Here is a 12,166-nt window from a genome sequence, read left to right on the forward strand (position 1 = left end):
CATTACAAGACTTTCATCGTTCACTATAGGCCTCATAAATCTTGGAGCTTCAATACTCCGCTGGGTCACCTTTCATTATGATTCGGTTCAGGATCAGAAAAAAAAAAAAGAAACACAAGGGAAAAGGAAGTCTGCAAAGTCTGTTATGGGAGGATGTGCATCCCCTGAAGCACCTGGGGCCTTCAGTGCAGAGCAGGATTTGTGGTCCAGATCTAACACTGGGTTTTCAGTGTCACAAAGTAAATCCCCTCTTACAAGGGTACATCATTGGAGTAACTTGCTCTATAAACTCTTCTTGCTCAGGTGCAAGTTATGTTTGAGATTAGAGGCCAACATTGTTTAAAACACAACCTAATGATCGTGCAACTTTATTTTGTAAAATTGGAAGAAGAAAAAAAAGGCCAGTGCCTGCACAGCAAGGGGATGTCATATTTACGTTCAAGAGTTAGGAACAGAAAGTCAGGAGAAGAAACTGCTTATCCAAAACAAATTGATTAAAGCAGTGAAAATTGCACTGACTGACCTTGCAAGATTTATGAATAACAATAAAATTGTTTTATCATAATAATTGAAAAAAAGAAAACTGTTAGTCTAGTGCATTTCATACATTCCCTTCAACATTTTATCGCATGGATCTCTTAGAAAATTAACTCAGACATTAGCAAGCACACCGACTGACAGTTCGGAATTTTGTTTATGCTTCTCTTGTCTCCCATAGTGAAAAAAAACAGGGTTTCAGCTAAAAGAATGAGTTTAGAAATCTGTAAACATACCCCAACATCTGCTTGAAACACACCAAAAACAGGATATACAACTGTAAGGACAATATTTTAGCCTAATCATAGATCTACCTGTGCTTTAATGATGGGGCAGTGATAACCCGATTAACTGAAATAGTCATACAGTCTGACACTTTTGCCAACTTTCCCTCCTGGCTTTGGCTAAAACAACAGTGTATGTTTTTGTAGGTAATATTTTTTTAGAATTTCTCAAATCATTTTAGGATTATAGTTTGTTCTTGTCAGAAATATGCAGCTCTGACTGCAATGCCTACATATCTCCTTTATGCGAGCTCATTTATTAAGCAGAATCAAACCATAGCAGCTTTTTTTATTTTCAGAACTTTCGAAGGAAGGGCCTCCTCGGTCTTGTGTCTGCATCGCAGTACCTGCAGGTGTTTTAGCTCCTAACTCAGAATAGGTTCTCCCAGTATATGAGGAACCTTCTGGAGAGGTTGATTGGTCTGAACAATGCAAGTATACAGTGATCTGAACAATTATTAGTGTTGGAATACATAAATGCAGTGCCAGTGCCCACTTTGAAAAGAAAAAAAAAACAATAACACCAAAACTTCAAAATCCAAACGAACGAAAAACAGAAGTTCAGAAAATGATAATAAAGTTGAACAACTGCCAAATGACTGTTGTGCAACATTTCAATGTGACAACACGACATTGTTGTAATACAATGTTGTTGTAATACTAATACTCTTGTACCATTTGTCTTAACACTATAGCCTTTGTAGTGGTTTCAGTGGGAGAAATATTAATGCCTGTCCACACATTTCTAAGTTGTGGCCACAGATAACTAATGTGTGGGAATGAGATAATTAAAACTTGCCCATGGGTTAATATTATGTGGGAATGTGATTACAAAGCTGTGACCACAGCATTGAAATATGCTGTTTTGTTACACTTACAATATCAAGCTCCTATATGGCAATATCTCCCATGAGTGATGGCTACATTTGATTTTGTCTAATTTAATTTTCAATCTTGGAATAAATAATAATGATATCCTATATTCATTTGCGGTGTCACGATTAGAAAGAGACAATTAATTTGACTACTTAAAGCGCACATTTTAAAATACAAACACCATTGAAAATGGGTAATTTTTCTACTTTGTCCAGCAGGAATGCTGGATAAACCTTGGACACTACATCGCAATGCATATATGGAGATGCAGAAGAAATGCCTGATTAACTAGATCCATGCAAGGAAGGATGATGTTGGTTTAGTCTTTCTATCTGCTTCACACTAAGGACAGAGACTGAGTCACAGAGACTATTTTGGGACTCTTTAGATTTGAAATCATTAGCCAAGCTATGAAAATGTGTTTTTTAAGAATATAGATGAACTATATAGTTACTTTTATTTGCTAAATTCACAAAATGGACAGACCTGTAAAAAGCCGTACCCTCCATCGGATTAAGTAAGTATAAAAAATGGATAGAAAACCACCTATCAGTTCATGCTGTTTCATCCTAGATTGAAAGTGTGGCCACAGCTTGATTACCCAGTCCCACGTTTTAGTCATTGTTGACCACATCTTGATTCCATTATCTTTCTCAATACTGTTTCATGGCAGTGTAATTTTTTTTGGGAAAATATCACCACAGAAGCTCCATGTAAACAAAGCTAAAGAGAAGTAAAAGTTAAAACAGGTCAATTTATACTAAAGGTAATCACAATGGTCAATCCATCTGGCCGACAAAATCAGAAAATTTAAGAATGATTAAGAATGTATATATGCAGTGATATGTCACCAGGATTTTCTGACATATTTAGTCATTGTCAGACTCTGAGGGGAGTGGTAGTAGCCTTAAGGAAGATTTCTATCATATTGTATTTAAGAAGTCAATATTACATCTCTATGGAGAAGCACACATACAGCACTTTAACATTTCTATATTTGTTACAAGTATAATATGCTACTGTTTTAGTAACCTATCAGAGACTTTGTTGCAGGTTGGTCAACTAGATCAGTTTTCCCACTGCTGTCTAATAAAAGCATGAAAGCCCAAATAAGAAGAAAGCCTGGGTGTGCTGTGTGGGCTCGCATGTACTGCACACTCAAAGAAAGTTAGTCTTCACTGCTTTGTGTCCGGCAGAAAGCTTAAGTGTGTGTAAGCATGGAAATGTTTGCAGAGGAGAGACAGATATTCAGAGGAACACAACCTCAAGAGATCCTTAAATTGTGCTTATTTCAAGTCAAAGACTTACCTCTGTGTTGTATAAAGATTTGGTTTAAGTACGCCTTCTTGTGTTGCAAGGACTGCTGACTTTTCAGCTTGGAAGAGTGTCAGGGTCATTTTTCAATTTTGTGGTTTGTGAACAGATTACATTCTCTCCCTGAGAGCAAAAAACTGTGAGTATGTGCAGGGAGTATGAGCTTAAGTAAGTGAATGCATTTGATGTAGAGTCCACACACACAACCCTGATTTTCTCATGTTTACCAGTGCTTGCACCAGTTTGCCGTGATTGGTGCTCAGCTTGGACCAGAGGGAGACCACCACGTTCAGATCAAATCCTTCTTTCAAAATACATTGAATGATTTCAAAAGTGCTGTGTAACCATATATGTAACCAAAGATTTTGAGTTGTGAAATTCAAAATCTCTCAAGTATGAAACTCAAAGGTTTCTTTATGTCCTACATAAATTCAGTTAGATTCCATTGATGAAACACAGATTTCATTGTTATCTAGAACCAGAGGGGCATAGCTGATGGTAGCCTAAAGCTTAAATGGATGAATGCAAAAACAACAAACAGCAATCGAATGTTAAAAAAAAAAAAAACAGAAACAGAGCATATTGCCTCTGTAACACTCACAGAGACAACTTTTGGGATAGCAGCCGAGCCAAAACAAGCTGCACAAGAAGCGGGAAAAAAACAACAAAAAAAACCTCACCAGAACTTAGAAAACACAAAAATATTCCATATAACACAAAACAGATAACAACAACAAACAGAGCTCTCGTCAAACACCTTCTCATAGTTGAGTCTTTGAGTTTTCTGAAACGTTTTTGCATGTTATGTATTTGCGAAGTGTTAGCATCTTCTGTTTCATTGTTTTTTCTTCTACGTTGTATTTTGTGAAATGTTTTCCTTTTTGCGGTAGTTTTTTCCGATTGTTTGTTGTGTTTTTGGTTTTGTTGAGTTTTGCAACTCTGGGCCAACATACACATAACTACTAAACCCCTTTCACTTGAAGTGCCTTCTTCGAGTCCACCAACTAACTGGACTGGAAAAAGTGGGCCAGTCCTACCAGTACCAGTGAAAAACAAAGAAAAATGGGGCGTGCGTATGTTTGCTCTAGTACTGTGCTGTACATATCTACCCACCGCCATGCAGAGCAATCTGAGACCACATGAAAGACAGGAACACGCTTTGGGTTGCAGCTTGCCCACTGCTTAACCTCAACTCTGCTCTGCATGGGTGGCAGGGATCCTTCAGCAGCAGATAATTAATGCTGTAACTCAGGTTAACACTGTTGCTTACACTGGAGATTGGCTACATACTCCAGGCTGTCTGAGCCAAATGTACACTGTGGACTTCTACAGAAGCTTAGACTGGAGTGCTACATCAGTTATCAAAGTTAGCACATAACTGCCTCCCTGCAGTTTATTTCAATTCGGGAACCACAGGATGAAAAACAACTTGACCATGACAGTTTTATTTGGAAGTAAACTTATTTTTTAAGGTACTAAAGACAGAGAGTTATAGTAGTTGGGGGTTTTACATCCAAAATAATAGCTCAATGTTAAAATTTGGCTGCAATATCCTTGTTTTGAAGACTGAAGTATAATTTAACTAGGCTTACTACGCCCTAATTCAACGAGAATGAAACCACATTTATGACAAATACCTTGAATAATCTCCTACACGTGCCCAAACACACATACAGCATTAAAAAATAAGGCCTAATAGTAACAATCACCACAATTTGGAGCCAATTAGTTTGTGCAGAGCCAAAGCCCAGAGCAAAGAGTTGTTGGCTTCAGCACATCTCTATTGTTGTGGGAGTGTCTCTGTGTTTGCGTCTGTGCATGCCTGTGTAAATGCATGCCAGACGTGGAGAAGAATACAAACATCTGCAACGGGGAATGAAATGTAAACAATCAGAAATCTCGCCCAGAAAATGTGTGCGTGTCCTCACACGCTTAATGAGGAGCAAATATTGCAGAGGGAGAGGAGCTATAACCGGAGGGGGGATAATTCCATCTTTAATCAAAAACATGGATTTGTGCAAGGTGGCATGTGATAGTGTTGAACTCTAAAGGCTCCAGAAATCAAAGACATATGGATTTCCCTATAGCACAGCCTAAGTTGCACACATGTCAGCATGCAAACACAAACAACTATGGGATTACATGAGGGTAAGCTTTGTAAGTCTCCGCAGATGGGAGTGTGCATGAAGCGGTAGCCAGCAACAGACACACTAATAGCTGCCTGGATTCACACAAACCAACATTTGTTATGTGGGTGTTGTGGTGAGGCTTTGTCCCTGGTGGTATTACCTCAGCAGCACCACTTGAGTACCCACAGCGCGCTGATGTGAGACCACATCAAGCAGAGAGAGATATTCGCTGTGGCATAGTGTTGGCCAAGGATTTACTGAACACATATGCCGGTGGAACAAACACAGGGGCGAGAGAAAGATCCCCAGTCCAAAGCCACGTGGCTTTACACCACATTCACCAGCACTCAGCACTTTCTGCAGGAGTGCTGGGACCAGGCCTCAAAACAGCATTCGTATACGTCAAACACCAGTCTGCCTGCCAAGGCGAAAAAGCCAGAAAGGCAGATTCTCCCTCTCCACCGCTTTCATTTTCAGTTCTTTCTCTTTCCCCAAAAGAAAATGAAAATCATATCAAGCACAAAAAATGGGTTTTATGAGCTGTCACAAACAAATTTAAACTAATCTATTCAAAACTGTTGGCTATGCAAAACCAATCAGACGTATCTACAGAAAACTGCAGTCACGGTAGTAATAAATTGACTTGTTGGACTCAATGTTTTCCAAACTAGGGACAGCGTGGATAGAGACTGAGTTTGTAATAAACAATTCAGTTAGTAATGTAGTGTGGAGTAATGCTTTTTCTACAAGAATGTCAATGTATGTATACATGAGAACAAACAGGATTTCCCTAAACAATGACAGGACACGGTGTACTTTTTATTAAGATGAGAAGGAAGTGCATGAGAGACTACATACGTCCACAATGACAGCATGACGGTGTCCTGCTCCTCTGCACCACTTTAACACCCCTGCATGTGGTGAATTATTTACAAAGAAATGGTGAATCTTAACAATATCTATACAATGAATCCTTTTTCACTACCGGGCCAACAAAATTAAAAATTTGTGAAAACTTTGTGGTGGAGAGTAAATACTACCTCCACCCAAAGTCAACTTCAAAATGATGCCGCATTTGCAGTACCTTGGAGGTCATAAGTCAAAACTCTTTTGCCCCTGCTTTCTGCTTTGATGAACAACATTTTCATCAGTAGTTGGAAAGTTCACTTACAGCTCCACTACAACTCCTTTGTTTTATCTGATGATTCATACACCAACAAGGAAATCGGACTTGTAATTGGCATTCTTCAATTTTCTTTTATCCCTTTTTCTTAGCCCAAATTAGCAACAGCTTTTAACGTTTTCCTTTAATAACTTCAACAACACACATAAAAGTAAAGCGTTTTATGAAGTCAAAAGGTGACAGACGAATTTAGTGTTTTAGCCCCAAACAATAAAAGGGGGCTCCTGAATGGTGTATCTGTGGTGCTTTGAATAAATCAGGTTATATCTCTCAAATACCTCAGGAAACTGTGTCAGCTTCTTAAAAAATAGCATAATATGTCTAATTTAAAGTCAAAAGTATGAAGAAATATAAATATCTATCATCCTGCTGAGAATTTGAAAAGTTAGGACTACTTTCTTGTCTAAGAACAAATAGGGATCTACCACCTGCAGATGAGTCAGTTTGGCACATAGTTGCTGTTCACACTGAAGTGAGATGAGATCTGATCTTTCAGATCACATTTGTGTTCTGCACAACATTTGGACCATCTACATGCAGCAGGGGCTCTGCTAATTTTTTTTTTTTTTCATGACAGTCAGTGTTTCAAAAATTTAAAAGATAATGATTCTTAATAAACCTCAGTTTGAAGGCAGGATATATCGTTCACATATGACCTCGTGGGTCTTGTTTGTGTTCATTTTGCTGCAACAGTGAACACAACAGCTGAGAGATCAGAGCCAAAGCGCTGTCTGCCTTGCAGCCCCTCGATGCAAACCTTTACTACAAGCTCAAAATCTTTAGAGCTGTTTTATTACAAAACACACAGAGGCCATAGTAATACATTTAATACAGTATTATAGTTACTTTTTAATGCAAACTGAATGGTTTTTGGAGTTTCTGTTTTTTCTTCTCTGCAGAGAGACGGGCTCAGAATGAAAACTGAAGAGTTAAAAATGTTTGTGTGTCTTTAATCACCAAAGGTGCAATTATAGGCATTTCTAGCTTTACAAATTTAAATGTCATGTATTCTGTATCTTTCGTTTCCGTCTAATTTCACATCAAACCCATATAACGGGATTGTTATAATCCAGCCATTGATGTGACTCAGGCCGATCTGAAAGAAGTTAAATGTCTACAATCGGTCTTTGAATGTAGAAACATTAATAGATTAACTGAAATCCAGTTGACTGACTGTTGCATTTAGCGAAGGGAAGCGTCAGTCATAAAAAGACACCCAAGATGCATTTAAAGCTGTCCATTTGTAATCAAATCATCCAAGATAACCAAACAACCTTGAACAACCATGTTCATGCCCAATCCTGAGGAGAACCTGGACACAGATGACTTCTCATATGGGCCCAGTCCACATAGTTACTGATGTCAGCGGAGAGTCAGGTTAGCTCTGTCTTTAGCCTGTTTATGCAATCCTAGAAAAATAGCAAATGCCAACAGACCTGCAAATCCACGCATGTGCCTCTGTTAACATAAACATACAAAAAATGACTTTTAAGGTTGTAAAAGTTATATGTATTTGCCAAATGTAAGTCAATTTCATAAAGTTGGAGGCCCAGCAATGCCCTGAAGCTTTTAACTTGAAATGACATGACCAAGGGGTAAAATCACATACTGTGAAAAAAACAAAAACAAACTTAAGCCTAAATATCCTCTACGTCTGCCAAAGCTAACATGTCCATCCTTTTAATGAAGACAAATGATGTGTTTAATTGTGCAAGACTATTGCCCTTTCCACCTGGCACTCCATACAAAACACAGCTGCCAAGTCAGCACGCATCGGAGCAATGGGCCTCTCTGTCTGCAAGCCGCTGCTGCTGCCATGGCCACTCAGCGCTCCCCATTATTGCCACCCCAACTAGCCCTTCGTCTTACTAGCCCAACCACAATTACTCCCAACCCTGACACCCTGCCAAAAACCAGAACCACGTCGGCTCTTGTTCTCGTTGACCTCTCAACTCCAAAAGACATGACCAAAAAAAAAAAAAAGCCTTGACGGTTGCTGCCTGAGGTCCAATTGAGCATGTGAAGACATTAAACCTGGGTTACTTGGCATGTGATGACTTGAGGATAGAAAGGAAGAGATGCTGAATAACATTTTCAACACCTATCCAAAAGATGAGATGGATGAAAAGAGAGAAGATAAAACATTTGACCAAGAAGATGTTACCATCAAGCCATGAAACATGTGAAGACAGGCAAAGTGGAAGTGTCCTCCAACAGGCCTCTAGTCATTACTACAAAGTGACTCTAATGACTGGCATTAACAGCCACTTAACTGACTCAACCCGTAATATTCTGGTTGTTCTTGATGTTTTTAACACAAAATGTGGCCCAAAGCAGCAATCAGCGCATCCTGGACCTCAGTGTGAGTAAAATGTTTTACAGGGCAAAGAACTGTTGGACATTTTACAGAAAGATAGCTCACGTTCCATCAAGTACCCCAGCAAAGGGCTGAACGTTGATCTCTGTACGCTCTTCATTAATATGTTCTTGTTATCTATTGTGGTTTATCTATTAGCTTTGTTCAGCATGGTTTAAACAGAAGTCAAAAAGGACAACCATCTGCTTTGTGATGCAGTTAAACTAAGTGCTTTTCAGCTGTGTTGCTTTGCTATTTCTGGTTTTTGGTTCTTTGCTATAAAACCAGTTGTTGTCAGCATTGGTAGCTTTTTGAAGAAGTATCTGTCTGCATTGAAAAAAAGGCTGTCTGCAGAGCCTGAGAGTGACATAGATGGTTACCACTGTGAAGGTTTAAAATTACTCTAAGCAAGCATGCACACTGAGTCCAGACAGCTGATCAGTGCTTTTCCTGTAATGTCAATTTGAAGGGAGAGCTTGGTTCGCATTGCTGGCAGTAAGTCAGACTCATTTCTGGTATGTGTTGGACTCCGCTTCTGATCGTAACTTCACAGATTCTGTTCATAACTTTCATGGACAGAATTTCTAGAAGCAGCCAAGGGGCGGAGGGTATCCAGTTCGATCAGCTTAGGGTTGCAATTTTGCTTTTTGCAGATGATGTGGTCCTGTTGGCTTCACTGAGTGGAAAATCCACTGGGGTGATTTGCAACAAAGCGTGAAGCAGTTGCGATGAGAATTAGCACCTCAGAGTCAGAGGCCATGGTGCTTAGTCAGAAGAGGTGGATTGCTCACTCCACGTTGGCGGAGAGACTCTGCCTCAAGTGGAGGAGTTTAAGGAGTTTTACTTGCGGTCTTGTTCTTGAGTTAGCATCAGAAGTTGCAGGTGATGATTTACTTGTCGATCTATGTTCCAACCCTCACCTTTGGTTATGAACTGTCGGAAGTGAAAAAAAATGGGATGTCCAAAACAAGCAGCTGAATAAAGCTTTCTCCGCAGGGTGGCTGGGTCAACCTTAGGGATAGGGTGAGGAGCTCAGGCATCTGGGAGTTGTTGTTCTTCCGCACTGAAACGAACCAGCTGGTCATGATGCTTTCCTGACTCCTGTGGGACATGTTCCCCTGGAAGGGAGGCATCAGGGCAGACCCTGAACCCGCAGGATAGATTATATATACGACTTGGGTAAAGCTCTGTGTCCTCAGAAGAGCTGAAGAAGGTGGCTGGGGTGAGGGAGATCGAGGGATCTCTGCTTAGACAAGTTGCAGGTGCAACAAGTTGCCTGCAGGTTTGCGGGCAGTTTTTCAAGCATAAGATGGATAGACTGACAAATCAACACAGATGAGCTTCTTGCAAGTAAAGGGCTTGCTGTGGCTTGGTCATTTCTACCACATTTGTTTTTATATATATATGGGTTTAAACAAAAAGACTGATATCAATTAAGTGGACTAAAACATGACTTCAAATAAGTATGTGTGCCAATGTTGTTTTATGTCCATGTAATCATCTTACATGGACATAAACATCTGTTTGCTAACATCTTAGCTACAATATTATACACTATTTTACGATATTTAAATTTTTATATTGCTGCCTAATGGTCATAAATCCCAATAATAATACTTCTAAGAGAATCCGCAGAGAATCTGCAGCTACTTTTTTCCTCTTTCCTGCTTAATTTTTTCTCATTGTCTGCCGGACACGCCAGTGTTGAGTAGTGGCTGACACCTGTGTATGGCTTTTAAAAAGATTAAGTTCCACATATCAAGACCAGTTACCTCTTTGCCAATAAACACGTGACACGCTTTCAGTATGTTGGAAAAAAAAGAAAAAAAAAGTTCAAGGCCAAAACATTAATGGGAATAGCTGAAGCTGGATTTATGAGCTGGTTGTGTGTTAGTCTTCACAGTCTTATTCATTCAGTCCTGTTACACACACAAACACATACTTTCTCAGACTTAGCAGCCAACATTTCAGCCATCAGACCCCTTGCGTATTTTGAATCAGGAACTTCTCAACCCAATACACTTAATATCTGTTTATAGATGCTGACATTACTGAAGCTCTGCAGAACATGCATGCCATCACAAAATGAATATGGGTTCAATTACAAAGGCATGTTCGGCCTTAGCTGTATAAGACAGCTATATTCCATCGGAGTAGCTTCCACTGAGGCTGCCAGGAAAAACACTTTCCTTCACAGAGAACAATTCTTCTAAGTCCCTCTTGGGGGATAGGGTGAAGGGTGCTGGGGAGGTCAGCTGCCCACCAACTGACCCTGGAACAAAGTCATGAAAGTTAAACAGGAGAAAAAGAATATGCTTTGGAGTCTGAGAGCTGCCTCCTGTGTTGCTTGCTAATTAAGCTGCCTTTACATTGGGTTGGATTCAAGCTTGATATTGAACCTTGAACCAACATTGAAGAGCCACAGGCACAGAGACTGAAACCAGCTGAGTGGTGAAAGGAAACACAAGTTTGGCTCCTCATCTCCTTTATCCAGTAGATATCACAGCGGATTGTGCTTTCATGTTCCATTATTTAGTGAAATACTTAAGACAATATTTTTTGCATCCAGTTTAACTGATCATATCTTCTTTTATGACCCGAATTTACAACAAAATTCATACTGCATTCACATTTTCCTCTCTTTTAATAAAGTTGTAATGCTGCTTTCTCTCAAAGTTCTGTTAGAAGAAGACAGATACACATTTTCAAGAAAAATTGAGCATTTCAAAACACAATATTTTGTCACAACCAAAGAACCAGTCTGTAAGGGGTGAATATTATGCAAGCAGTGTCCTTCTATTAAAACCTATAGTGTGTAGAGCAACTGAGGTTTGGATTAGAGAAATACAGAATGTATGAGCCTATAATAAATAAATAACCTCTGTGTGACGCTGGTTTGGAAATCTCTACTAATCCCTTAATTTTAAAAAATTGCTTTGGGTCAGTGCATCATAAATCACTTCTGTGAGATAAAATCCAAAAGTTGTAAAGACAGCCGTTTGTGGTTTCTAACTACATTACGATCAGAAAGTACTACAGTGTTTAAATTCTTGACTCCTAATAGAGTTTTTAAATTGCTTTTCCATGAGGTCTGCTTTTGGGTATAAAAGACCACGTAAAAATGCAAAAATACAGACAAATTTAACACTTACAGAGATGTCATGTAAGATATTATTAACGCAGCCTTTGCAGAGGAAATAAGAATTTTTCTGAAGGCACGTCCAGATGGAAATTTGATCTCCTTCTTTAACTGACTGTAAATTGTCACATAATCTCTCATGAACCTGGTGTGACGGCAAGTTCAAGCAGATCTTTCATTTAAAACGTAATGTCATTGTAAATATTGCTCAAAGTCCACTGAAAACAGTTGAATATTCAGTATATTAAGGACAAAAGAATCTTTCACTGAAGCATGGAAACTTATGAAAGGCGTGTCAGAAGAACTTTTCACCTTATGCATCACTGCTGAGTCCATATAGTTATAGAA

General features: G+C 39.2%; 1 protein-coding gene across 1 annotated transcript in view; it reads right to left on the reverse strand.

Annotated features, from left to right (window-relative positions):
- LOC140281757 (ADAMTS-like protein 1) overlaps nt 1-12,166 on the reverse strand; it is an 89,926-nt gene that overhangs the window by 35,871 nt on the left and 41,889 nt on the right. The gene's annotated exons all lie outside the window — the stretch shown is intronic.

The sequence above is a fragment of the Leuresthes tenuis genome, unplaced genomic scaffold (assembly GCF_036924035.1).
Source record: "Leuresthes tenuis unplaced genomic scaffold, fLeuTen1.0.hap1 SCAF_22, whole genome shotgun sequence".
NCBI lineage: Eukaryota > Metazoa > Chordata > Actinopteri > Atheriniformes > Atherinopsidae > Leuresthes > Leuresthes tenuis.